Below are 26,534 nucleotides of genomic sequence, written 5' to 3' on the forward strand. Positions count from 1 at the left end.
TAGAACAATATTGGAAAGGCAAAAGGTGAATTAAACAGCTGCAAGTTGTATATAAAACTTCAATTAGAGACATTACAAAAAAGCAATTCCACAAAGAAGAGTGCCTTTTTAATGAGCATGCTAGACCAAAGCTGTGCATCATATCATCACAAAATACATTGAAAATCACCACTGCTGTAGCTTCACTAGCAAGGCAGAAGCAATGTCAACACATTGTAACAAAACAGCCTGCTCTCTTCAATCTTTCATAGTTAATTGATAATACACTGAATCTATTTCATTGTGATAATACACAACTATTTCTGAAGCTACAGTGACATGCTACATCTCCTGTAAGACGTTATCCTATTGATACATCGGTAAACCATCTTTGTCGGCTTGTCATTAAATTTTCTTTCTGAATATTTAATGTTCTTTGACATTGCTCCAAAATTCATTTTATGCAAATTGAAACCATTATCATGGTCACTAATTAAGTAAAAGATCAAGTTAAATGGTAGCAACTTTACGTTGAATTTTTGCCGCGTTTGGAACATTAGGTAGTAAACATTTATCCAGTTACTTGAGAATTAATACCCTGCTGTGACATGATGTGCTGCACAATTAAAGAAATACCATCATTCTTTCTTTTCCTGGTCTTAATAGGCTACCAGCTTAATTACAAAATTATTAAAATGCAATTAACGTAACTGTCTTATAAAACTAGCATCGTCCTTTCAAATGATGGGTGTGAGGAACTAATTCAGGGTTTATTTCCAGGTCCACATTGATCTAAAATGAATACATTGAATTAGATTCAGTTTTAAGCAGGTGAAATTTATGGGGTAGCTTAATTTAAAATCGTGGAATGAAGCAGAACGTCAACCTGTACGTCCAGGTAGGTTAAGTGGCTTGGTATAAATGTAAATTAACCCTAGTGTGTGTAGGACTAATTAGTATGCAGGGATCGCTGGTCGGTGTGGAGTCGGTGGGCCGAAAGGCTGTTTCCACGCTGTATCTCTAAACCTAAACCTAAACTAAACTAAACTAAACTAAACTAAACTAAACTAAACTAATCTAATCTAATCTAATCTAATCGAATCGAATCGAATCGAATCGAATCGAATCGAATCGAATCGAATCGAATCGAATCGAATCGAATCGAATTGAATCTAATCTAATCTAATCTAAGCTAATCTAATCTAATCTAATCTAATCTAATCTAATCTAATCTAATCTAATCTAATCTAATCTAATCTAATCTAATCTAATCTAATCTAATCTAATCTAATCTAATCTAATCTAATCTGATCTGATCTGATCTGATCTGATCTGATCTGATCTGATCTGATCTGATCTGATCTAAACTAAACTAAACTAAGTTAAACTAAACGAAACGTCTTGCCTTTCTTATTTATTATGTCCATTTGTGAATCTACAATGATGCATCTCCAACAGAAGAGCCTTCCATTTAGATCTGTCTTTTCACTAATGGTTAGTGTTGTGCCTTGTCCCGTGTCAGGGAAACCAGCTGTTTTGATGTGGGTTTGAAGTTTAGAAAGGTGGTGTCGCTTTGTTCTGATTGGATTCAATGAAATGTTCACACCAGTCAATAATTCTCACACCATGTTAAAATAACTCTGAGTTAAATATTAATTACAATGTAGGATTAAAATCGGAATAATTTCCCTGTCAATACCAACACTTACCTTGTCAAGAGTCAAGAGAGTCAAGAGTGTTTTATTGTCATCTGTCCCAGATAGAACAATGGAATTCTTACTTGCAGCAGCACAACAGAATATGTAAACATACACATGAAAAACAAATAAACAATAATAGTGCAAAAAGACAAAACCAATGCCCCCAAGTCTCTGTAGTTCAGAGCACATTGGAGGTTGGAGTGTTTAATAGCCTGCAGGCTGCAGGGAAGAAGCTGTTCCTGAAGCTGGAAGTTACAGTTTTCAGGCTCCCATATCATCTTCCCAATTACAGGGGTGAAAAGAGCACGTGATCAGGGTGTGGTCTGTGGTCTGATGATGTTTTACTCATATCAGAGAACTGTGAAACAATCTTACCAATTTCTGCTCAGGAATGAAGAAAAGCACTCTCGAATGAATATCATCTATGCAGGCTGGAAACACTTTGATCATCTATTCCATTAAGAATTCAAAGGTGATGAGAACCTTAAACTAACAGGGAGAGTTCATGTTCATTGACACATTCTCCCATGTTGCTACCATCAATATATATTGATGTGATTTTAAAAAGGTCACAAGTACCCTATCCCTAATTTTTGATGGAATTCATGGAATTCAATTCATGGAAATTTTAAAATGTTATTAATGAGCTGGATCGTATGCGATCAGCCTGTGCTTAATGTCTGGTTCCCATCAGACTCATAAGGTCTAGCTTACCTTTGGTGGCCATGTGACTATGAGATTTCCTCGTTGTTATGGGAATAGCGCACCCGGTGGTGCAGTACCGTGGATATATTACCCATGAGGCTGTAGCCAGAGTGATCCTGAATTAAAATGGCTGAACCCAAGACTCGAGTGTAAAGCCTCTGTTAATTAGTTGTGTAGCTGTACTGTAGCAGGTTACAGAAAGGAAACACACTAACAAAACATGGTGTCAGATCGGGGCCTGCTTCAGGATCAATCGAAAGGACGACAGCAGACGACATTTGTGAGTAATTACTGCTGAGAGACGACTGTGGGGCCTACATTGTTTCCATTGATAGAGGGGTGGATTTATCAGGAAAATGGAGCAGCTGAAGCCCCCTAGGCAAATGAATTTTGAGGCAAGGGACCTGCCAATGGAGTGGAGACAATGGAGGGAAGAGTTTGAGCTCTATGTTGATTTGAGCATGGAAGGGAAGGAGGACAAGACAATGAGGAAACTGCTAATGTACCTAGTTGGACCGCAAGGGAGGGAGCTCTACCAAACGCTAGAGACACGGACACCGGAGGGCAACGTACAAGAAGTTACGCTAGCGCAGGCACTCGATGCTTTCGAAAAGCATTGTCAACCCGTGAGGAACGAGACCGTCGACAGGTATAGATTCTTTATGCGGAGCCAAGAGAGAGGGGAGACTTTTGATTCGTTTTGAATAGAACTGATGCTCTTGGCAGCTCATTGCGGTTTCAGAGAGTTGAAGGATTCACTGATACGTGATAGAATAATATGCGGCATAAGGGATGACATGCTGCGGGAAAGACTTCTCCGAGAAACATCACTTGACTTAGAAAAGTGTGTGAAGGCATGCCAGGCTTCGGTGCTGGCCAAGGTCAGAGTTGATGTCCTGGTAGGGGACCAGCGACAAGATGTCTGTGCAGTGAGGCAGGAGGGGAAACGATACCAGCCAACCATAGAGTGCAAATACTGTGGATACAAACATGAGAGAAAGAAGGAGAAATGTCTGGCATATGGCAGGGAGTGTTTCAAATGCCTTCAGAAAGATCATTTCGCCTCACAATGCATGGAAAAGCAGGGGCAGCAGAAGAAAGAAAAGAAAGGGAAAAAACCTGTGCATGCAGTGGTGGAAGTGGAGAGTTCCAGTGATGAGTATGATGACAGTCAAGAGGTTGATGAAATTCACACAATGGAACTGCAACCAGAAGCAGGAAAAGCAGAAAGTGTGCACAGGGTTGAGGAGACTCAATTCCCAAAGAAAATCTTTGCGACCATGATGCTGAAAGGGAAGGAAGTAAAATTCCAGGTGGACAGTGGAGCCACATGTAACATCATTCCCAAGATGTATGCGAAGGATGTGGATGAAACCAAGCAAGTATTGTCCATGTACAACAATACGACAGTGGTGCCTCTTGGGAAAAGCACGATGAGACTGGTGAACCCGAAGAATGGAAGGAAATACAAAGTAGAGTTTGTAGTCCTGGAGGAAGACTGCATTCCAATCCTGGGAAGCAGGGCAGCCCAGCAGATGGGGCTCATCTCAGTGTGTACAGAGAACATAATGACACTGAGTGGCAGTGAAATTCCTCTGACCAAGGAAAGATTGATAGCGGAGTATGCTGATGTGTTTGAAGGGACAGGTAAATTTGAGGGCAAGTACCATCTGCTAGTAGCTGACAGCATAACGCCGGTGATCCACCCACCACGAAGAATCCCTGTAGCCTTACGGAGTAAGCTGAAAGAGGAGTTGGGCAGACTGACAGAAGCGGAAATAATTGCCCCAGTAGAGACCCACACACCATGGGTATCCAGCCTTGTGTGTGTAGAAAAGCCCAATGGGAAGTTGAGAGTGTGTTTAGACCCGAGGGATCTGAACAAGGGGCTTAGGGCGGCACGGTAGCGCAGCGGTAGAGTTGCTGCTTTACAGCGAATGCAGCGCCGGAGACTCGGGTTCGATCCTGACTATGGGTGCTGCACTGTAAGGAGTTTGTACGTTCTCCCCGTGACCTGCGTGGGTTTTCTCCGAGATCTTCGGTTTCCTCCCACACTCCAAAGATGTACAGGTATGTAGGTTAATTGGCTGGGTAAATGTTTTAAACAATAAAAAAAATAAAAAAATAAAAAAATTGTCCCTAGTGGGTGTAGGATAGTGTTAATGTACGGGGATCGCTGAGCGGCACGGACTTGGAGGGCCGAAAAGGCCTGTTTCCGGCTGTATATATATGATATGATATGATAAAGGCTATTAGGTTATGTTTAAAAAGTTAATGTTATATTTTCGGTTATAGTTTGATATGCATTGTTTTATGTAATGGCTAATAAAACTAAATAAATAAACAAACAAATTAATAGATAAAAAGGGAAAGGGAATGAGGAACCAGACATGAGTTGTTCAAAGTTTAGATAATTCCGAGCACTGAACTGTCGCAGATCCAAGGGAGGAAAATTTGGAAGCTACCACGGAAATGGATTGTCAAAGGCATGTTGGAAAATGGACTGTTGGAGACATGTTGGACTCAGTGAAATAAGATACCATGGAAGAATTTAATTTATGGCTATACATGTAAAGTTCCTGTACATATCTGTTTTGTATATAAAGGGGGATGTTATGGGAATAGCGCACCCGGTGGTGCAGTACCGGGGATATATTACCCATGAGGCTGTAGCCAGAGTGATCCTGAATTAAAATGGCTGAACCCAAGACTCAAGTGTAAAGCCTCTGTTAATTAGTTGTGTAGCTGTACTGTAGCAGGTTACAGAAAGGAAACACACTAACAAAACACTCGTCATGGTAAGGCAGAGTTTGCCATGAGCAATAACTGGGCCTCAGTATACATAAACCGAGACCCTCCTGTCATAAAACCACTTTGATAGCCTGTAGAATGGAATTTTGTGTTATTCCCATACCCTGAATCTGGCTTTACTTGGGGCCCAGCTCAGATAGGCACAGACACAAAATAAAACATCCCGTAGATCAGTGGTGAGTCTCTTGAAAACGTTGGTTTATTGAAGGCCTTAACAGTGTTACTGGGAAACATTCTGAGAGAACCCAAAGTGATTCACAGTACTTATAACATTTTTATATTCTCATGACACAATGGTTACTTGTGGATTTTTTAAATAATTCATCATTGATCAATGTCTCTGTAACCTTTCGACTTTGTCTTTCCCCAGAATTATCTTTAACCTTATGCTCCCTTTTAATTTATATACAACTCTTCCCATCTATATAACAAAAGGTACCATAAATGTCAGTACCCCTCATATTTTAATACCCACAGCTGTTTACAGCCCCTAATGTTTATGTTAACTAAATTAGCTCTCCTGTGGAACTTAAACAGCATGATAAATCTATTTATTGCAATTTTAACTTAACCTTAAGTTCCCTATGTTCGCCATTTGTCCCATCATGTTTCCCCTTACTCACCATTGTCCTTTTGGTGCTAATGGCAGAAGTTTCATTGAAATCGATGTTATATATTTAAAATTATTCACATTTTTAAGTTTAAATCTATCTCCTAGGGGGGGAGGGGGAGAAGGGAGGATAAGGGGGGGTTGAGGGGGATGGAGTGGGGGAGGGGAAGGGGGGAGGCGGAGGGGAGGGGGAGGCGAGGGGGAGGCGGAGGGGAGGGGGAGGGTGTGGGAGGGGTGAAGCGGAGGGGGAGGAGGGGAGGGGGAGGAGGGGAGGGGATGGAGGGGGGAGGGGAAGGGGAGGGTGCTGCACCAATGCAGGAGAGGTTTGGGCCCTACTTCGTCTAGTCTTCCTTAAAATTTAAAAAGATTCTGACAATGTGGCCTCTTCGCAGCTTAATGTAATTGAAAGAATGATTTAGAGCAGAAAACAGACTGCTGGAAGAACTCAGTGGGCAAAGCAGCGTCAAATGGGCAGTCGACATTTCAGGTTGAAACCCTCCATCTAGACTGAAAGAGTAGAGGGGAGACCAGTATAAAGAGGTGACAGGGTGGGAGGGGGGTAGAGATGGCAAGTGATGGGGTGGATCCAACTGAGGAGAGGTTGGTTGGCAGATGGAGATGTGGGGAAAGGAGATGGTGACAGATGAGGGGAGGAAATGTAAAGACATCAAAAGGGTGCAGATTATGGAATGGGCTGGGGGGCTGGTGCAGGGAGCAGGGATTTAGATTTATAGACCACTGGGATCTCTTCTGGGGTAGGGGTGACCTGTACAAAAGGGACAGGTTACACCTTAACTGGAGGGGGGGCCTACATTCTGGCAGGCAGGTTTGCTAGTGCTACATGTGTGGTTTTAAACTAAATAACAGGGTGGGAGGGGTTGACAAATTGGGAGTACAAAGATGGAGTTAAAGGGGAAGTGAGTACAGGAAAAGTTACAAAAGACTCCCGAATTAAAGAGAAGGAAAGTTTGAGAAGGGATAAAAGAGAAAGGTCAGGGCCAATAGTGAGAGGGGAGGTGAATACTCAAGTTAAAGTTTTGTATATGAATGCGCGAAGTAAAAACGTAGCACAAAAAGTAAGGACATTTGTGTTTGGTAGATTATTTCTTTGTTGTAACAATGCTTCTTGGCAATAAATCTTATACCGTTGGAAAGCCTGTTTATTTCCCTTTTAAATTGTGCCACATTTGTAAGGAACATGCATTTGTGGGATGAGCAGCAGAGCTGAGTATATGGGTTGCGCCCATGAAAAATTTGCCGAATCTTCTCTGCCAATGCCAAACAGCTTATTCTGCTGTTGCTATTGACTCTTGTTTTGAGCTTCTGGTACCGCCAGGTGCTGACAATCAGGTGCCTGATTGGCACCTGATTGGCAGCATCTGTGAGCATGGGCCCTGCTACAGTGGTCAGTAGGTGTCTGCTCCAAGAATCGGCATGCCACGTTTGACAGATCTGATAGGGCCCGTGCGATAGGGCAACTTCAAGCTGGTGTTCCGCAAAACCAAGTTGCGGCATTATTTGGAGTGAGCCCTAGTACCATCTCCAAAGTGAAGGCCAAGTTCCATATAACGGGGGATGTCAGAGACAGGCCGCGAAGTGGGCGTCCCAAGAAGACGACACCCGAAGAAGACCGTTTCCTCAACCTGTCAGCACATAGGAACCGTAGGCTGTCTTCTACAGATTTGCAGTCAAGGTTTGCAGGACGATATGGCCGACGGCTCTCTGCCCAGACAATTCGGAACAGACTGCACGCAGCCAATCTCCGGTCTCATAGGGCTGCCAGGAGGCCTGCCATGACTGCCCTTCACCGTCAGGCCCGTTTGCGCTGGTGTCGGAAACACGTGCACTGGAACCTGAACATGTGGAGGAACGTTATGTTCAGCGATGAGTCCAGATTCTGCCTACGGCAGTTGGATCATAGGGTCAAAGTGTGGAGAAGACGCGGAGAACGCTATGCTGATTGCTGCACCGATAGAGTAACATCTTTTGGTGGAGGCAGTGTGATGGTGTGGGGCGGCATCTCCCTCACTGGAAAAACGAGGCTTGTCATCATTGGAGGCAATCTCAATGCAGAGAGATATCGAGATGAGATTCTGCAACCAGTGGCAATCCCATATCTCCACAGTCTGGGACCGAACTCTATCCTCCAAGATGACAATGCTCGCCCCCACAGAGCAGGGTTTCTCAGAGACTACCTCCAGAATTTGGGAGTGGAGAGGATGGAATGGCCTGCCAGCAGTCCTGACCTCAACCCCATTGAACACTTGTGGGATCAGCTTGGGCGTGCTGTTCGTGCCAGAGTGACCAACACAACCACGTTGGCTGACTTGTGACAAATGCTGGTTGAAGAATGGGATGCCATCCCACAACAGTGTGTGACCAGGCTGGTGACCAGCATGAGGAGGAGGAGCCAGGCTGTTGTGGCTGTGTATGGTTCTTCCACACGCTACTGAGGCTCCTGTTTATTAAATGAATAAATTGTTAAATTGCCAATATGTCTTGTTTCTTCAGACTTCAATCAACCAATCCACCAAACAACACTGAACAAGAGTCAATGGCAGAATAAGCTGTTTGGCAATGGCAGAGAAGATTTGGCAGATTTTTCATGGGCGCAACCCACCTACTCGGCTCTGCTGCTCATCCCACAAATGCATGTTCCTTACAAATGTGGCACCATTTAAAAGGGAAATAAACAGGCTTTCCAACGGTATAAGATTTATTGCCAATAAGCATTGTTACAACAAAGAAATAATCTACCAGACACAAATTTCCTTACTTTTTGTGCTATGTTTATAAGAAATATAGTGGATGAGCTTGAGGCTCAGTTAGAAATTGGCAAGTATGATGTTATGGTAGTTACAGAGACATGGTTGCAAGAGGACCTGGGCTGGGAGCTGAATATTCAGGGGTATACGTCCTATCGAAAAGAAAGACAGGTGGGCAGAGGGGGTGGGATAGTTCTGTTGGTAAGGAAGGATATTCAGTCCCTTGCAAGGGGTAACATAGAATCAGGAGATGTAGAGTCAGTATGGATAGAACTGAGGAATTGTAAGGGTGAAAAAACCCTAAAGGGAGTTATCTACAGGCCCTCAAACAGTAGCCTGGTTATAGGGTGCAAGTTGAATCAAGAGTTAAAATTGGCACGTTGCAAAGGTAATGCTACGGTGGTTATGGGAGATTTCAACATGCAGGTAGACTGGGAAAATCAGGTTGATACTGGACCTCAAGAGTGCCAGTGGAGTGCCTCCGAGATGAATTCTTAGAGCAGCTTATACTGGAGCCTACCAAGGAGAGGGCAATTCTGGATTTAGTGTTGTGTAATGAACTGGAATTCATAAGGGAACTCGAGGTAAAGGAGCCATTGGGTGGTAATGGCCATAATACGATATGTTTTAATCTACAATTTGAGAGGGAGAAGGGAAAATCGGAAGTGTCAGTATAACAGTTGAGCAAAGGGGACTATCGAGGCATGAGGGGGGAGCTGGCCAAAGTTGACTGTAAAGAGACCCTAGCAGGAATGATGGTGGAACAACAATGGCAGGTATTTCTGGGAATAATACAGAAGGTGCAGGATCAGTTCATTCCAAAGAGAAAGAAAGATTCTAAGGGGAGTAAGAGGTGACCATGGCTGACAAGGGAAGTCAAGGACAGTATAAAAATAAAAGAGAAGAAGTATAACATAGCAAAGATGAGCGGGAAGCCAGAGGATTGGGAAACTTTTAAAGAGCAACAGAAGATAACTAAAAAGGCAATACGGGGAGAAAAGATGAGGTACGAAGGTAAGCTGGCCAATAATATAAAGGAGGATAGTAAAAGCTTCGTTAGGTATGTGAAGAGAAAAAAAATAGTTAATACAAATATGGGTCCCTTGAAGACAGAAGCAGGTGAATTTATTATGGGGCACAAGGAAGACAGACGAGTTGAACAAGTACTTTGGATCTGTCTTCACTAAGGAAGACACAAACAATCTCCCAGATGTACTAGTGGCCAGAGGTCCTAGGGTGATGGAGGAACTGAAGGAAACTGCAGGTAATTTTTCATTTCACTGCACATTTATGTGTATGTGACAAATAAATTGACTATTGACTATTGAAATTCACATTAGGCAGGAAATCATGTTGGGCAGAATGATGGGACTGAAGGCTGATAAATCCCCAGGGCCTGATGGTGTGCATCCCAGGGTACTTAAGGAAGTGGCTCTAGAAATCGTGGACACATTGGTGATCATTTTCCAATGTTCTATATTCAGGATCAGTTCCTGTGGATTGGAGGGTAGCTAATGTATCCCACTTTTTTAAGAAAGGAGGGAGAGAAAAAACAGGGAATTATAGACCAGTTAGCCTGACATCGGTGGTGGGGAAGATGCTGGAGTCAATTATAAAAGATGAAATAGCAGCACATTTGGATAGCAGTAACAGGATCAGTCTGAGTCAGCATGGATTTATGAATGGGAAATCATGCTTGACTAATCTTCTGGAATTTTTTGAGGATGTAACTAGGAAAATTGGCAAGGGAGAGCCAGTAGATGTAGTGTACCTGGACTTCCAGAAAGCCTTTGATAAGGTCCCACATAGGAGGTTAGTGGGCAAAATTAGACCACATGGTATTGGAGGTAGAGTACTGACATGGATAGAAAATTGGTTGGCAGACAGGAAAAAAAGAATAGAGATAAACGGGACCCTTTCAGAATGGCAGGCAGTGACTAGTGGGGTACTGCAAGGCAGATACAGTTTAATGTGGATAAATGTGAGGTTATCCACTTTGGTGGCAAGAACAGGAAGACAGATTATTATCTGAATGTTGTCACGTTAGGAAAAAGGGAAATACAATTCGATCTGGGAGTCCTTGTTCATCAGTCACTGAAAGTAAGCATGCAGGTACAGCAGGCAGTGAAGAAAGCTAATGGCATGTTGGCATTCATAACAAGAGGAGTTCAGTATAGGAGCAAAGTGGTCCTTCTGCAGTTGTACAGGGCCCTAGTGAGACCACACCTGGAGTATTGTGTGCAGTTTTGGTCTCCATATTTGAGGAAGGACACTCTTGCTATTGAGTTTAAGAAAAAGGGGTGTGCCATTTAGAATGGAGATGAGGAAAATCTTTTTCACTCAGAGAGTTGTGAATCTGTGGAATTCTCTGCCTCAGAAGGCAATGGAGGCCAATTCGCTGGATGCTTTCAAGAGAGAGCTGGATAGAGCTCTTAAGGATAGCGGAGTCAAGGGATATGGGGAGAATGCAGGAACAAGGTTTTGATTGTGGATGATCAGCCATGATCACAGTGAATGGCGGTGCTGGCTCGAAGTGCTGAATGGCCTAGTCCTGCACCAATCGTCTATTGTCTATTGCACTGCTACATTTCTGCACTGGAAAATCAGCCTAAACTTTGTGCACAAACGCAATTCGAATCCACAGACTTGCGACTCTGCTAACGCTGAGCTGTGGCATATGTTTGTGGCACAGAGCATGGAATATGTCTGCAGACGTTGTTTTCAGATGTTCTGGTGACAGACACTGGGCAGGTTACAGCAATATGCAGTTTCAATTTTACCATTGAACTGCCAGCTGTACACTGTATTCCACAGCTAAAGCCCTCAGCTCCATGGCAGTCATGTAACTGGAATCTCACCATTATTTTTAAAGTGAAATTATTTCCCATTTATAAGGACCTCTCTAGATATTTTGACAAATTGTTTACTAAATTCATAGTTTACATTTATATTTAAAAATCATTGTTTGCTTGCAGCACATTTATTTTTCACTGAAAGCTTCCAGAAAACATTCCACTTGGAAATCTATGCCTATTCTGGTACAATTTAATTGTCTCTCAAGAACAAATTTGCTGGAACAGTTATTGTCAGCAGGGAGGCAGCCAATATGACTTGGAAGATGTTGGTCCCAAAGAGCTCTTGCGTTGGCGTTTAATCGGTGGCCTTTTGTAGCACGAACCTCCATCTGTCATAAACTTGAATGTAACTGGGGGCGAGTTCCTTAATTCAGGAATTTCAGTGGTCAGGATTAACCTGGAATGCATCCAATGGAACATGGATTGTCATCCCTTTTCCCATGGTGGCGTTTCCACCAAGCTAACCCTGAGACTATTCAGTTCTCAGAACACAGATTCCAATTCAAGCAGTAGTGGCTCCCAATATCTGGTATACATTCATAACCCACCATCTGCTTTCCTTCCTTCCCCTCCTCTCCCAAACGTATGTTCATTTTTTTCCCTCTAATTCACCAAACAACAGAAACCTCCATTGGATGAGATCCCCACAATAACTACAACAGGTGTCCACCAACGCAGCCAAAGATTTAATTCAAACAATTTTTAGGACATTAATGTGACTTGTGCATTAATAGAACAGGACTCCAACTGTTTTGCACCCTGAAGCTCCTTTCTGATCAGGTGTGCTGGTTCAGATAAACTAAGTCTGAACAGGGCTACAAGACCAAAGGACAGCAATGGGCGCAGGTAGGAAGTTGAGCATAAGATTAAGACCTGGTGACAGAAAATCTGCCAGTTGATTTGCTTTAAACTTTGAGAGTCTAAAATTCATCATGAAAGTGTATCTTCAAACTTTGGAACTTTTTATGAAGAGCAATTAATCTCTGGAATTTTCTACTCCAGATGGTTGTAGAAGCTAGATCACTAGAAATCTTTAAAGAAAAGATTGATGGATTTTTAAAAGATTTAGGAAATGAGGGTGATATAAAATTGGCACAGAAGGCAGGCTAGGTCCTTGGACAGATCGGAAATGATCATATTGAATGGTAGAGCAGGGTCGAGGGGATAGGTGACCTAGTTCTTCCCCCATTTCAGGGGTTCGTGTGTCTTGAAGGTGTTTTTCCAATGTTTTTCAAAGAGGTCTTGGAGATCTATAAGCTACATCGTGACTTCCTGACCTTTATCCTCAATGCCCCAACCAATGAAGGCAAGCATACCATAAGCCTTCTTTACCACTTTATCTACTTGTGTTCCCACTTACAAAGAGTTATGGTCTTGGACACCAGGATCCACCTGTATGTGATGCCCCAAGCCTTTTTATAACCCTCAACAAAAATCAATGCATTCGTGTTTGAAAATGGGGCTCATAAAAACATGGGTAAAAGGATAAAGAAAAATAATTAAAGAAGAAAGGAGGAAAACTGGCTATATTTCCACAAGGGAGTAGCTTCAATTAACATGGTGAGTGAAAGAACCTCCTGTGCTGTTGTTTCTATAGATCTGTTTTTGTTCTTTATCAGGTTGGAAGGATTATAAAGTTACATTTCATCTTACAGCACATTTCAAAATTCTGCATCATCAGCTCCTGTTTGCATGCAATGTGTTTAATCTAGTATTTGGATGTTAGAGCATGTTTGATGTTCACTTCAATGTTTTAATAACAGCATCTGTATAATCTGTTTATTCAAGTAATTTAAATAACAGAACTCTAACATTTTCTGTAAGCTATCACTTTGGATTAACCAGTCATACTTCAATGCAATACACTAAACTGATTGAAGGTGCATTTGTTGCAGAACTCCAACTTCAAACAAAGCATAGATGGATTCATCTAATTTAAAAGTTAATTTGCGATAGTTATACTCTTGAAGTAAAGTTTGTTTTTGTCTTTGGCGCAAATCATCTGGGCATATCCACCTTTGAAGCAGAGGATCTGCTTTGCCTAAATTCCACACATCTTGCCTCTACTCTCAAGTTAACTCCCAAACATGTATGCAGGCCGTCACAGTGGCGCAGCGGTGGAGTTGCTGCTTTATAGTGCCAGAGACCCAGATTCAATCCTAACCATGGGTGCTATCTGTACGTTCTCCCTGTGACCATGTGGGTTTTCCCCGGGTGCACTGGTTACCTCCCACACTCCAAAGATATTCAGGTTTGTAGGTTAACCGGCATCGGTAAACATTGTAAATTGTCCCTTGTGTGTAGGATCACTGGTCGGCGCAGACTCAGTAGGCTGAAGGGTGTGTTTCTGCCCTGTATCTTTAAACTAATCTAAACTAAACTGATACCTCTGAGATGCTAATATATTGTCATGGGAGTTCAGTAACTGTAATAGCTGCAAAAATTGTAATGCCTCTGAAGGAAATGATTAGTGAAAAATCGCAGGGAATATAATCAGATGAATTACATGAAAACGTATCGGCTGTGACCAGTGGATGCTTCCATGCTCAGAGAATGAGCTTCGCACCTCAGCAAATAGAGAAGGAATCCTACATGTACATAATTTCAATGTAATCATGTGCTTATTTGAAAAATGGAGATGCAATAGCAACTGTTGAGTAGGGGGGGAGGCATACAATCACTCACAGTGCACTTTGAAAATGAAGTAACTGCAAAAAGTAAGAAATAGGGAGTAAATTATTTTTTTCATTTGACAAGATTGCAAAGTCTAGCTTGCAACAATATAACAGAGTCCAGATCATTCCTTTTTTCTAAATGTCATTGATTGAGGAAGGAATATTTTTACTTAGATTGAGGAAATCACTTCTTGCTCTTTGAAATTATGTTGTGCGTTCAAGAGAACAAAGGGTGAGCTCCAGGAAATGCAGCTCCGAATTCTACACTGCTTCAGGGCAGGACTGAAACTCTAGCCTAGAAAACCTCACTCAGATCTGTGGATTGCGCCTTCATGCCACAAAAGTAGGACTCGGAGGCAGCATTTATCCACTTTACAACTGGCAACAGCTCATACTATCATGGTATCGTAGCTCTAAATCTCGCTATGAATACCTTAAACCCTAGATCCTAAATCCATAGTTAGGATTGGACCTGGGTCAATACATGTTTGAGAGTTAACTTGAGGGTAGGGGCAAGATGAATGTGAAATTTAGGCAAAGCAGATCCTCTACTTCAAAGGTGGATATGCCCAGATGGTTTGCACCAAAGACAAAATATAAATGGTATTTCTGTTTTCTTTTGTTTCATTTCCAAACTGGGCAATAAATAGTCAAGTATGAAAGATAAAGACAAATTGCAAGTAGAGGAAATTTGAGACAAATGATTGTGAGTTTTGAGGTCTATTCCTGTTCCACCGTGATAAAAAATGAAATTGGTTGTGATCTGTTACTTATGATAAACAATGAACTTGGATGGGGTTATTATTAGCATTAGAACTGGTTGAAGTGTATACTCCTATGCTGTTTGAAAATAGCAGTTACACTCTGCATGTTCTAGACCACTAAATTATATGACATCTGATCATCAGTATTAAATTGGTGCTAAAACTGCTCAAAATATTGAGGCCTTATTAATATATTTACACACATTTTAATGTGTTTGAAATGATATCTCATACTTCTCTTGGTCATCCTCCAAGTCTCTGGCAGGAATACTTAGGTCGCTCTTTGTTTTCACCCACTGTATCTGAAGCATTGAGTTTATGAAATTATCAAATATTTTGGCATGGTGTAATGGTCATGGTGGGGTGACACTGGATCCAAACTGTTTACTTGTAGTAGGCCTAGTATCTTGACATAGGCCTGGATAGAGTGGATGTGGAGTGGATGTTTCCACAAGTGGAAGAGTCTAGGACCAGAGGTCATAGCGTCAGAATAAAAGGATGTTCCTTTGGGAAGGAGATGAGGAGGATTTTTTTTAGTCCAAGGGTGGTGAACCAGTGGAATTCATTGCCACTGAAGGTTGTGGACACCAAGTCAATGGATATTTTTGAGGCAGAGATAGGTAGATTCCTGATTAGTACGGGTGTCAGTGGTTGTGGAGAGAAGGCAAGAGAATATTGAGGGGAAGATAGATCAGCCATGATTGAATGGCGGAGTAGACTTGATGGCTTAATTGTGCTCTTATTACTTATGAACTTAATTATTACTGTACATCTACTTATAGAATAGTTTCTTTATAATCATTTCCTATTCCATTTCATATATTCTCTGTTGCAGTTTATGATTTTTCTATTTGATATTTTTGCACCTATGTGCAACAGCTGTGCACTTTTATTGCATTTTTTAGTTATATTCACACTTTTGTCCTATTAATATATTTCCAATGACAGAGATATTTATTTTCTACCAGCATTTGCTTCTCAAATGTTCATAGTAAAACCACCCCTCGTGCCATTCAACATATCAGCTGTTCATTGTGACAGGGGTAATCATTCCTAACTCTTCATTTTATCTTCTGTCTCTCCCTATGGCCTCCTTGCTAGTCTTTTATTTGTTTCTATTGCTGAAGAAGAGTCAACATCAAGAACATTAAAAAAGAAATATAATTGATTTTTATATGTGTGTGTATTATATGTGTGTGTATATATATATATATATATATATGTTGTTGTTCTTCCTTCGGGTTCGAAGATGACCATGACTTCACTTTCAGTTGGAGGATTGGTGACTGTGGGTCCGGAAGTGACTGGTGAGGCCAATCTGGGCCCGGAAGGCACGCCCACACGTAGGACACAGTGGATGGCTGCTGCAGTGGAAGTGGAGGTAGCCCGGGCCTTGCGTGCGGTGCGTTTCCTCTGTTCTCTGCTGCACGGGCTCCTGTGGTGAGCTTGCTTCGCCAGGTTGGACGGTCCAGAGCAAGAGACTCCCAAGTGCTGAGGTAGATGTCCAAGTCTTTGAGGGACACTTTGAGGCAGTCCTTAAACCGTTTCTTCTGGTCTCCTACTGAGCACTTGCCCTGACACAGTTCTCCATACAGAAGCTGTTTTGGCAGTCGACTCTCAGGCATTCTGACGACATGGCCTGCCCATCTAGCTTGGGCTTTCTGTAGGAGGGTGTGGACGCTGGGGATTCCGGCCAATTCCAAGACCTCTGTGTCGGGAATTTTGTCCTGCCACCTGATGTGAAGGAGTCTGCATAGGCAGCTCAAGTGAAAGTGGTTGAGCTGTTTGGCATGTCTGCTGTAGACAGTCCAGGTCTCACTGGCATAGAGAAGAGTGGTGAGTACCACTGCACGGTAGACCTTCAGCTTGGTGGTAAGGTAGAGTCCTCTCCGCTCCCAAACATTCTCATGGAGTCGCCCAAAGGCAGCGCTAGCCTTGGCAATCCTGTTGTTGACCTCAGAGTCAATGTTCACCACTCGCGAGAGTGTACTACCCAGATAGGTAAAGCTGTCGACTGCCTGTAGGTTCTGCCCCTTCACCGTGATGTGTGGTTCCTGGTAGGGCTTTCCAGACGCGGGCTGGTACATAACTTCAGACTTTTTGGTGCTAATGGAGAGACCAAAGTTGCCACAGGCCTGTGAGAAGCAGTCCATTTCATGCTGCATCTTCTGCTCTGTGCTGGCGTTGAGGGCGCAGTCATCAGCAAACAAAAAGTCTCTGATGATGGTCTCCTTCACCTTTGTAACAGCTTGCAGGCGCCTGAGGTTGAACAGCCTGCTGTCAGTGCTGTAGCTGATGTGTATTCCATCCTGGCAGTCACGGAAGGCATCAGTCAGCATGGCAGAGAAGACCATGCTGAAGAGTGTAGGGGCAAGAACACAACCTTGCTTCACGCCGTTTGTCACTGGAAAGGCTTCCGACTCGTCTCCATCATCTAGTACTTTCACCATCATGCCGTCATGGAACTGCCAGACAATCGTGATGAACTTGCTGGGACAGCCAAACTTCTGCATTATCTTCCACAAGCCATCTCTGCTGACAGTGTCGAAGGCCTTTGTCAGATCGGCCTTTGCATCGTGGAGCACAAACAGGGCATTTATACATATATATATATATATATCTATAAAATACGTATACATACACACACACACACGTATAAAAATAAATACATAAATAAATGGACAAATAAACAAGACTACAAATAGCGTTAAAGCTAATGTAATAAATGGGGATAATTCAGCAAATAAATGCTGTTGGGTTTAATGTGGGCAGGAAGGTTCACACTGGCAGCAAATATCGACTTGTAATATCCAAAAAATAATTGCACAAATGATAGTCAAGCAGAAGATTAGGTGAGGGCGGCAGAGTGGTGCAGCTGATAGAGCTGCTACCTCACAACGTTAAAGACCCGGGTTTGATATTGACCTCAGGTGCTGTCTGTGTGATGTTTGCACATTTTCCCTGTGACCACGTAGGTTTCCTTTGGGTGCTCCAGTTTCCTCCCACATCCCAAAGATGTGCGGGTTTAAAGGTTAATTGGCCTCTATAAATTGTGCCTGGTGTGTAGGGAGAGGATGTGAAAGTAAGATAACATTGAACTGGTGTGATGGTTGATATGGACGATACATATAAGGGCCTGTTTCTATGATGTATCAATCGATCAATATGAAAAATGTCTAAAGAGATTAAGAGCAGGAATGTGAATACATTCTCTGTTTGCCTTAGTACTATGTATGTTATCAGATTAATTCAACATTGTTTTCACAGTGGATTACCTCCTTAAAATCGATCTACATGATTGTGTTCACAACTTGATTGTGAAAGTTCTTGGTATATACAATGGCAGTGGCTCAGTGTTGCTGTCTCACAGTGCTAGAGATCCAGGTTCAATCCTGACCTTGGGTGCGGTCGGTATGGAAGTTTCCACATTCTCCATGGTGGGGTGGGACAGCATGGCTTTCCTCTGGGTGATCTGTTTTCCTCCCACATCCCAAAGAAGCGCAGTATGTTAATTGGCCTCTGTAAATGGTCCCTAGTGTGTAGGGAGTGGATAGCAAGGGGGATAACATAGAACCAGTATTTTTAATTCATCCTTTGCATGTGGTTCAAAAGCCAATCAAATAACACTTTTGTTGATTGTTTACTATCTTCTTGAACTGCTACAATCCACATTTTGCAGATACCAAGAAGTTCTGTTAGATAAGGCTTTTGATGCAAGAATAATGAAGGATGGGTCAAGATGGCAAGTCATTGGGAGGATAACTTGAAGATATGAGTGTATCAATGTACTTTTTCTTCTTATACTTTATGACTTTATGTGGTCATAGAGTCATTGAGATATACAGCATGGAAACAGACTCTTCAGCCCAACTTGTTCATGCTAACCTCGTTAGCATTCTTGCCTCTTCCCATTTGCCTGCATTTGTCCCATATCCCTCTTAACTTTTGTGCAGACGGTTTGTAGGTTCTTGATAAATTCATTTGGAAAAAAAACCTAACAAAAGTATTATTAACAATGTCTCGTAGAGGTGAAGTTAATTGCACCACAAAGGTTATAACGGGTCAACATTTGTTTCTGTATATTGGAGCAATTTACTTTCCAGTTACATACAGAGCCAGACAGGTCTCAGATAATTCTGGGTGCATTTAATTGACATGACCAACTTAAATCCACGGAACCAGCTTTCAGTAGTGAACAGTTTCAAGTAATTACAGAAAATAAATGCAACTTCTTTTGTTTAGGTTTTTAACAAAGACAAATTCTTTTTTTGAGATAATACACCAAGACATGGCTGCATGGTTCTTCTAATAACATTTTGTTACACACAGGGAAATAACTCATTTATTGCTTTGTTACCTTGGGAAGATTTGGACATTTCCCAGGGCAGTAAAATGTATTTTTCAAACTTTTAAGTATACTAAGTAATTAAGCAGGACAAATAACAGCTTAAGATCTTTAGATATGTAACATAAATTTCTTTTTCTTCTAAACTAATTACATTGTCATCATCACCTATCCATGTTCTCCATGGATGTTGTCTGACTTGCTGAGTTACTCCAGCACTTTGTGTAAACCAGCATCTGCAGTTCCTTGTTTCTACATTGTTGATTAGGATGGTCTTTGTGACAATGACCTTGATAATTAAGATCATCAAAACTATCTCCACATTATATTCTTATTATATGGCCACGTTTGCTGTTGTTCCTATAGGCTATGTTTGGAAAGTTTCACATTGTGGAACATTTTGCCATTTTATGCATAATCTGTGAGTTTAAAGCCAGAGGTCTCATGTAATGCAAGCCTAAGATTTATATTGATGTTTTGTTGGTTGCAATAAAGGATTCCTATGATATTCTAGGACATGGCTACAAGGTGAGAGGGGTAAAGTTTAATGGAGATCAGCGGGGCAAGGGTGGTGGGGGCCTGGAATGCATTGCCAAGAGTGGTAGAGGAGGATGATACGATAGTGACATTTAAGAGACATTTAGATAGGCACACGGAAGTGCAATGTATCAAGGGATATGGATCATGTGCCGGCAGATGGGATCAGGCATTATGTCGTGGGCTGAAGGGCCCTTTCCCGTGCTGTACTGTTCCATGTTCTATGTTATATTTTATCCTCCTAATATCTTTTATTTTCTCATGTTTTGTTTCCTAATAGAGTTGATGTTTCAATTGTAATATTTGGATAATTAACAGAATTTTCATTAAATAAGAAGTGTTGGAACTTAATTAGGAAAACAGGGAACTTAATTAGGAAAATAAGGAATTGTGAAAATTGCTTAGCTTGGGTCAGCATGTAACTGCCAGATATTTATGTGCGCATTTGTCAGCGTAATCAGAAAATAACAAAATTTACCAAGTCAGCAGCCTAAGTGAAAGTGTGTAATGGAATGGACCATCTATTACATGATCATGCTTTATAAAAGATGACACAGTAACCTAGTCGGGGAGCATTTTTCCTCATTCTAACAGTCAAGCTGATAGGAAAAGTGACAGAATGTGCAAACAGGATTGGAAAGACCTTTGAATTTAAAAAACTGACTGTAGTGCAGAACACTCTCCGAGAACTATTTGGGTCCAAAGCGATGTCTTAACTTCTTTCTAGGATGGGGAGAGAAATGTGCCAATGTTTCTGCATGCAGCAGCACAGCAATGCAGCAAAAGAAACCGCAGTGCCCCTTAGTTAACATGTCACTGTGGTTGGCTAGTCTCCAGTGAGAATCTTGCTCATACATCCTTCATTTTTTTGATCAATATTTATTGTGTGCAACTGAGCTCAGACTTCCCTGGAGGCAGTTTGACTGACTCTGTTTTCATCAGCATTTTCCTATTGCAGACTTGCAAATGTTATTGTTTAAGGGTTGCTCTCCCTTGAAAGGGGTATCTCCTGTTATTAACTTCAGAGTTTGTATCCCGATTTACAATAGTAATATTAGAAAATTAGAAAAAGCTCTTCCTTGGTTTCACTTACCCAAAGCCTGTATGTTTTTGGAGAATGGGAGGAAACCGGAACCGGAAGATTTCTCCAAATGTATTGCATTTTACTGGAATCTGGCCCATTACATCTGGGTAAGCAATCTGGACATGGCCATGCTTTCATCTATCACAGTTATAGGCCGTGAGGGCAGCATTTCAGAGCTTAGGGTTCGCTCGTTCCAAGGTCTATCTCATGGGAGTCTTCCACATTGGGGCAGTCAGAATGAAGAAGTAGCTGGAATAATTCTTATGTGCTTGCAGCTATAATAGCCTCTGTACATGTTCGGAAGTGCTTGTGCCTGCTATTCCTTTCCTCTTCCCAATTGCAATTTCTGCTGAAATACTACGAAAGAACGAGAACCAGATGGATAGGCAGGTGCAGCAGCTGGAAGATGACATTAAGACATTGCTGCTACCAGTCAGTGAGTATGAGAAGCTTGTGAAATTAATATGACAATATCTTTTCACAGAAGACTGATGGATGAATACATTGTGTGGCTGTTTAAAACTTGTCAGATTTACTTGCAACTGTCTAATCTCCTCACTCTTGCCTTAGCTGCTGCCAGAGTGAAAGGGATTTCATGGACAACAACCCACTTCTGGGTGTGACTTGTTCCAATACTGCATACCTTTAGTGTAAAGCTACTTATAATGCAAAGGTGGATGAAGTAATTAAGTAAATTAACTGGATCCCTTTTTCTGGGCCCTCAGTTTCTTCATGGTAGCTGAATTAGCATTGATAGCAAGATCAACGTTTGTTTAAATAGAAACAAAGAACTGAAGATGCTGGTTTAACCACTAAAAGACTTCTGCTCTCTGACTCTGCTTATTCATGGAAAGATTTCTCCAAAGGTATTTTACTTTACTCGAATCGAGCCTCCGTCTGAAGAAGGGTCTCGACCCGAAACGTCATTCATCCATGTTCTCCAGAGATGCTGTCTGACCCGTTGAATTACTCCAGCACTTTGGGTCCATTTGGTTTAGTAGCACTATATTGAATGTAGTATTCACCCTATATCTCCTGAAAGAAAGGGAAACAAAGCTAACAGAAAAATAAAATTATTAGAAAACTGCCTCAACATAAGGAAAATAATCAGAGAATTTAAAATTTCATAAAAGACCATTTTACGACTGTGACTGCCAGTTCTCCAAAAGAGTGGATACATGGAAGTGTTCCTCGACCATTTCTTCACTTACACTTCTAAGATTTTCTTCTACAAATATTTAGCAATTTCGTTTTAAAACCTTTTCGCATTTTTCAATGAATAATGAGAGGAATTTTTGGATAATTATATTACCATGCCAGTACTGTGCAAACTTGATACAGGTAGTTAATAACTTGGGGGTTAAAGTTGTCCCCTCATTATTGGTGATTTAGTAACACAATTAAATATCGGTGCCAATTCATAAAGATCTATATGAAAAATCATAGGTTTTAAATAATTCAAATATTTCTCGATTTTCTCTTTAACTAATTTACAGAAATGATCAGGAACAGAGTTTGAAACATCTTTTAAAATCTACAAAGGGGTGCCTTGTTCAATTTACCTTATGTGCATATATATCTCTATTGAGAGTTTCACAATCAAAATTCATAAAAGAAAATTAACCTATGTCCTTTTAATTTTGTAGGACTTCCTTCTCTAACCTCTGCAACTTTTGAAATCCCATACATGGTTTCCCTTCTTATTCTGTGAATTGATGCGTTATTACCTTTTGAACTGTAAATTGCAATTATTTCTTCTTATTTCAGTGGAGCACTCACCAACAATGTCTGCCAGAGTGTCATTAATTACGGGACTGTCTCTTTACATTTTGTGTGAAATATGTAACATTGTCTCTATGCCCATAAAAGGTTAGCAGTGCAAGAATTTGCTTTGCATGTGATTGAAGTGTTTACATTGCTCCTTCAACTGATGAATCCTTGTAACAGTCAGGAGATCACAAATACCCTAAATGGCCATAATTATTTGAAAAGCAGTGCTGAGTGTCAAAGGCAACCCTGAGCAATCTAAGACTGCAGCAAAGAGCCTCAACCGGGAACTTAATTAACTCTTTCTAGTTTCAGTCATCTTTGACACATTTTCTTCACTCAAAAGGTTTCCTCAAAAGTTTTCTTCAAAGGGCAGAAATGCAGATACGATGGCGGCTCCATTGTCAGTTTGACTTTTTCTATAGTTAGTGGGTAGCGTCATGAAATAAGAAAGGTAGTTTCTTACCTTTGGCCCCTGGGGAGTCCAGAACCAGGGGCCACAGTTTAAGAATAAGGGGTAGGCCATTTAGAACAGAGATGAGGAAAAACACTTTTAGTCAGAGAGTTGTGAATCTGTGGAATTCTCTGCCTCAGAGGGCAGTGGAGGCCAATTCTCTGAATACATTCAAGAGAGAGCTAGATAGAGCTCTTAAGGATAGCGGAGTCAGGGGGTATGGGGAGAAAGCAGGAACGGGGTACTGATTGAGAATGATCACCCATGATCACATTGAATGGCGGTGCTGGCTCGAAGGGCCGAATGGTCTATTCCTGCACCTATTGTCATTTGTCTATTGTCTATTGTCTAGTTCTGCTACAACACAACTTTCCATAACATGAATTGGATATCCGCAAGTGATGAACTACAAAACACGATTTATATCTGAAGAAGGATTCTGACCAAAACATCACCTATCACTCCAGCACTTTGTGTCTATCTTCTGTATAACCCATCATCTGCAGTTCCTACCTGCACTATTTATATTAAGCAAGTCTTAGTTGGTTATAATGCAATTTCAGTTGTTAACTAGAGAGCCACTTAACAGTTATTTTGGAAATTGACAAGCAGAAAGAAAAAAAAGCTGCCTTGAATTTAAACAGTTTAGGGGGAAATGAAACCTGTTTCCATGTTACCTCCCCCACAGTGGCCAGACACCATTGAATCTTAAGAACACAGCTGCTACTTTAACCATGGGGGATAGTCAATAAAATTGACAAGCAATCACTGCTTTTGACACTTGCACAACTATACTCTATTAAATAATGTAACATACAACTGTTCGTATTTTTAGCTACTGTGACAAAAGGGAAAGTATTTTTATCGAAATGACCTTTAGTTTTAAAATCCAACAGAAAAAAAAAACTTATGTGAGTCTAAAACATTCCGGTCCCTAACAGCATTTCCTCCATTGACACAACTGTCTCGAGAAAGGCAATTTTCCATAACATGAGATTACTTAGCAGAACAACTATCATCTTATAACAGAACTGTATGAAGTTGTGCGAATAACGACAAGTAGTTAAACTTCATTATGTGCTTTATTGACGACGAGGCTGTAGAACAAAGACCAAGCCTGTGCATTCCATTTAAATATTTCCCAGAGTCTGTCTGAGCCTCCCTAGCAAGCATGCACTAGGTAAGACATTCCAGGAATGGGAGAGGGAACACCCAACATGGGTCAGGAATATAGTGACTGGTCTACAAGAACTAATTGAAATCACAACTAGATCTTTACTAGAAGTTGTTTTTGTTTGCTTTATAACAATGCATGCATGCTATCACAAATGGCCACTATTCTGGGACAGACTGGAGAAAAGCAGATGTGACATTATTTTTGCCATTCCTGAGAAAGTAGCAATATGCCTGTTAAAATAAAATTCTGTGAACCAATTTAATTTTTTGACAGCTTGATGTGATTTTAATAAAAAATAATAGAATGCTATTTTCCTTTCTCTAAAAATAACTGCTCTATTAAACATATAATTTAAAAGTAGAAGCTCACCACAACACAAGGCCTTACCGCAACTAGGTTTAACAATTTCCTCTGTATATATTGAATAATTTTGGTTGGATGGTGTCAGGAAGTGAAATGAATGTTACTTTCAAAGATTACATTGCTAACACAACTCCCTGCTGAGATTTTTGTACACTCATTAATGCAAACAAAAGTGCTTCTATCCCAAGGGTGTAATAAGATAAATACTGATGGCATTTTTTTGGCATGTCAAAGAAACACTTCTGTGCAGAAGAACATCAAGGTGCACCATTTGTTTATTTTAAGATTTAGCATACATTTATATTCTCTCCTCTAAATAAGAATCATTCTAAATTAATTCAACAGTTTTGTTTTAATTAGTGGTTGGCATCAAAAAATAATAATTGTGCTTGGATCTAAACTGGAAGCTGTTTAGTTTGCTTTATGATCATCTAAACCAACAGGACACGGATTACATGCATATTAATGAAATCTTTGTGTACAAGATTCCCCTGTTTCTTCAGCAAAGCAGTTTGGTGCCACAAATGACACAACAGGACAATGAGAAGACAAAAAATGCCAACGATCATTCTAGTGCAGTGCCTAGACTGACATATTTCTGACGTGCTCTTGAGAGGAGAATAGAAAGGATTTTAAATGGATGTGCACCAATATGGCTATGGACAGCTTAAATGTAATAGAAACATAGAATGTGATCAAGGCTGATCATCCAAAATGAGTACCCCGTTCTGGTTTTTTCCTCATATCCCTTGATTCCGTTAGCCCTAAGAGCTAAATCTAACTCTCTCTTGAAAACATCCAATGAATGGGCCTCCACTGCCTTCTGTGGCAGAGAATTCCACATATTCGTAACTCCCTGGGTGAAATTTTATTTCCTCATCTCAGTCCTAAATAGCCCTACCCCTTATTCTTAAACTGAGCCACCTGGCTCTGGACTCCCCCAACACCGGGAACATTTTTCTTGCATCTACCCTGTCGAATCCTCTAAGAATTTTATATGTTTCTATAAGATCCGCCTCTCATCCTTCTAAATTTCAGCGAATACAAGCCCAGTCGACCCATTCTTTCATCATATGTCAGTCCCGCCCTCCCGTGAATTAACCTGGTGAACCTACACTGCACTCCCTCAATAGCAATCACATCGTTATTCAAATTAAGAGACCAAAATTGCACACAATACTCCGGGTGCGGTCTCACCAGGGCCCTGTACAACTACAGTAGGGTCTCCTTGCTCCTAAACGCAAATCCTCTCACAATAAAGGCCAACATGCCATTGGCTTTCTTCACTACCTGCATGCTTACTTTCAGTGACTGATGTACAACACACACTGGTCTCGTTGCACCTTCCCATCTCCTGATCTGAAAACCATTCAGATAATAATCTGCCTTCCTGTTCTTGCCACTTAAGCGGATAAATCTTCTGACCACTCACCTAATCTATCCAAGTCACCCTGCAGCCTCATGGCATCCTCCTCTCAGGTCACTGCCATCCAGTTTTGTGCCAGCTGCAAACGTAGAGATGTTGCGTTTAATTCCCTCATCTGTATCGTTAATATATATTGTAAACAACTGGGGTCGCAGCACCGAGCCTTGCGGCACCCCCTAGTTACTGCCTGCCATTCTGAAAAGGACCCATTAATTCCCACTCATTGCTTCCTGTCTGCCAACCAGTTCTCTATCCATGTCAATACCCTATCCCCAATACCATGTGCTCTAATTTTGCACACTAATCTCTTGTGTGGGACCTCATCAAAGGCTTTGTGAAAGTCCAGATCCAACACATCCACTGGCTCTCCCTTATCCATTCTACTTATTACATCCTCAAACAATTCCAGCTTAGTCAAGCATGATTTCCCCTTCATAAATCCATGCTGACTTTGACCAATCCCGTCACTGCTTTCCAAATGCGCTGCTATAACATCTTTAATAATCGACTCCAGCAT

Source organism: Rhinoraja longicauda, chromosome 1, assembly GCF_053455715.1.
Source record: "Rhinoraja longicauda isolate Sanriku21f chromosome 1, sRhiLon1.1, whole genome shotgun sequence".
Classification (NCBI taxonomy): domain Eukaryota; kingdom Metazoa; phylum Chordata; class Chondrichthyes; order Rajiformes; family Arhynchobatidae; genus Rhinoraja; species Rhinoraja longicauda.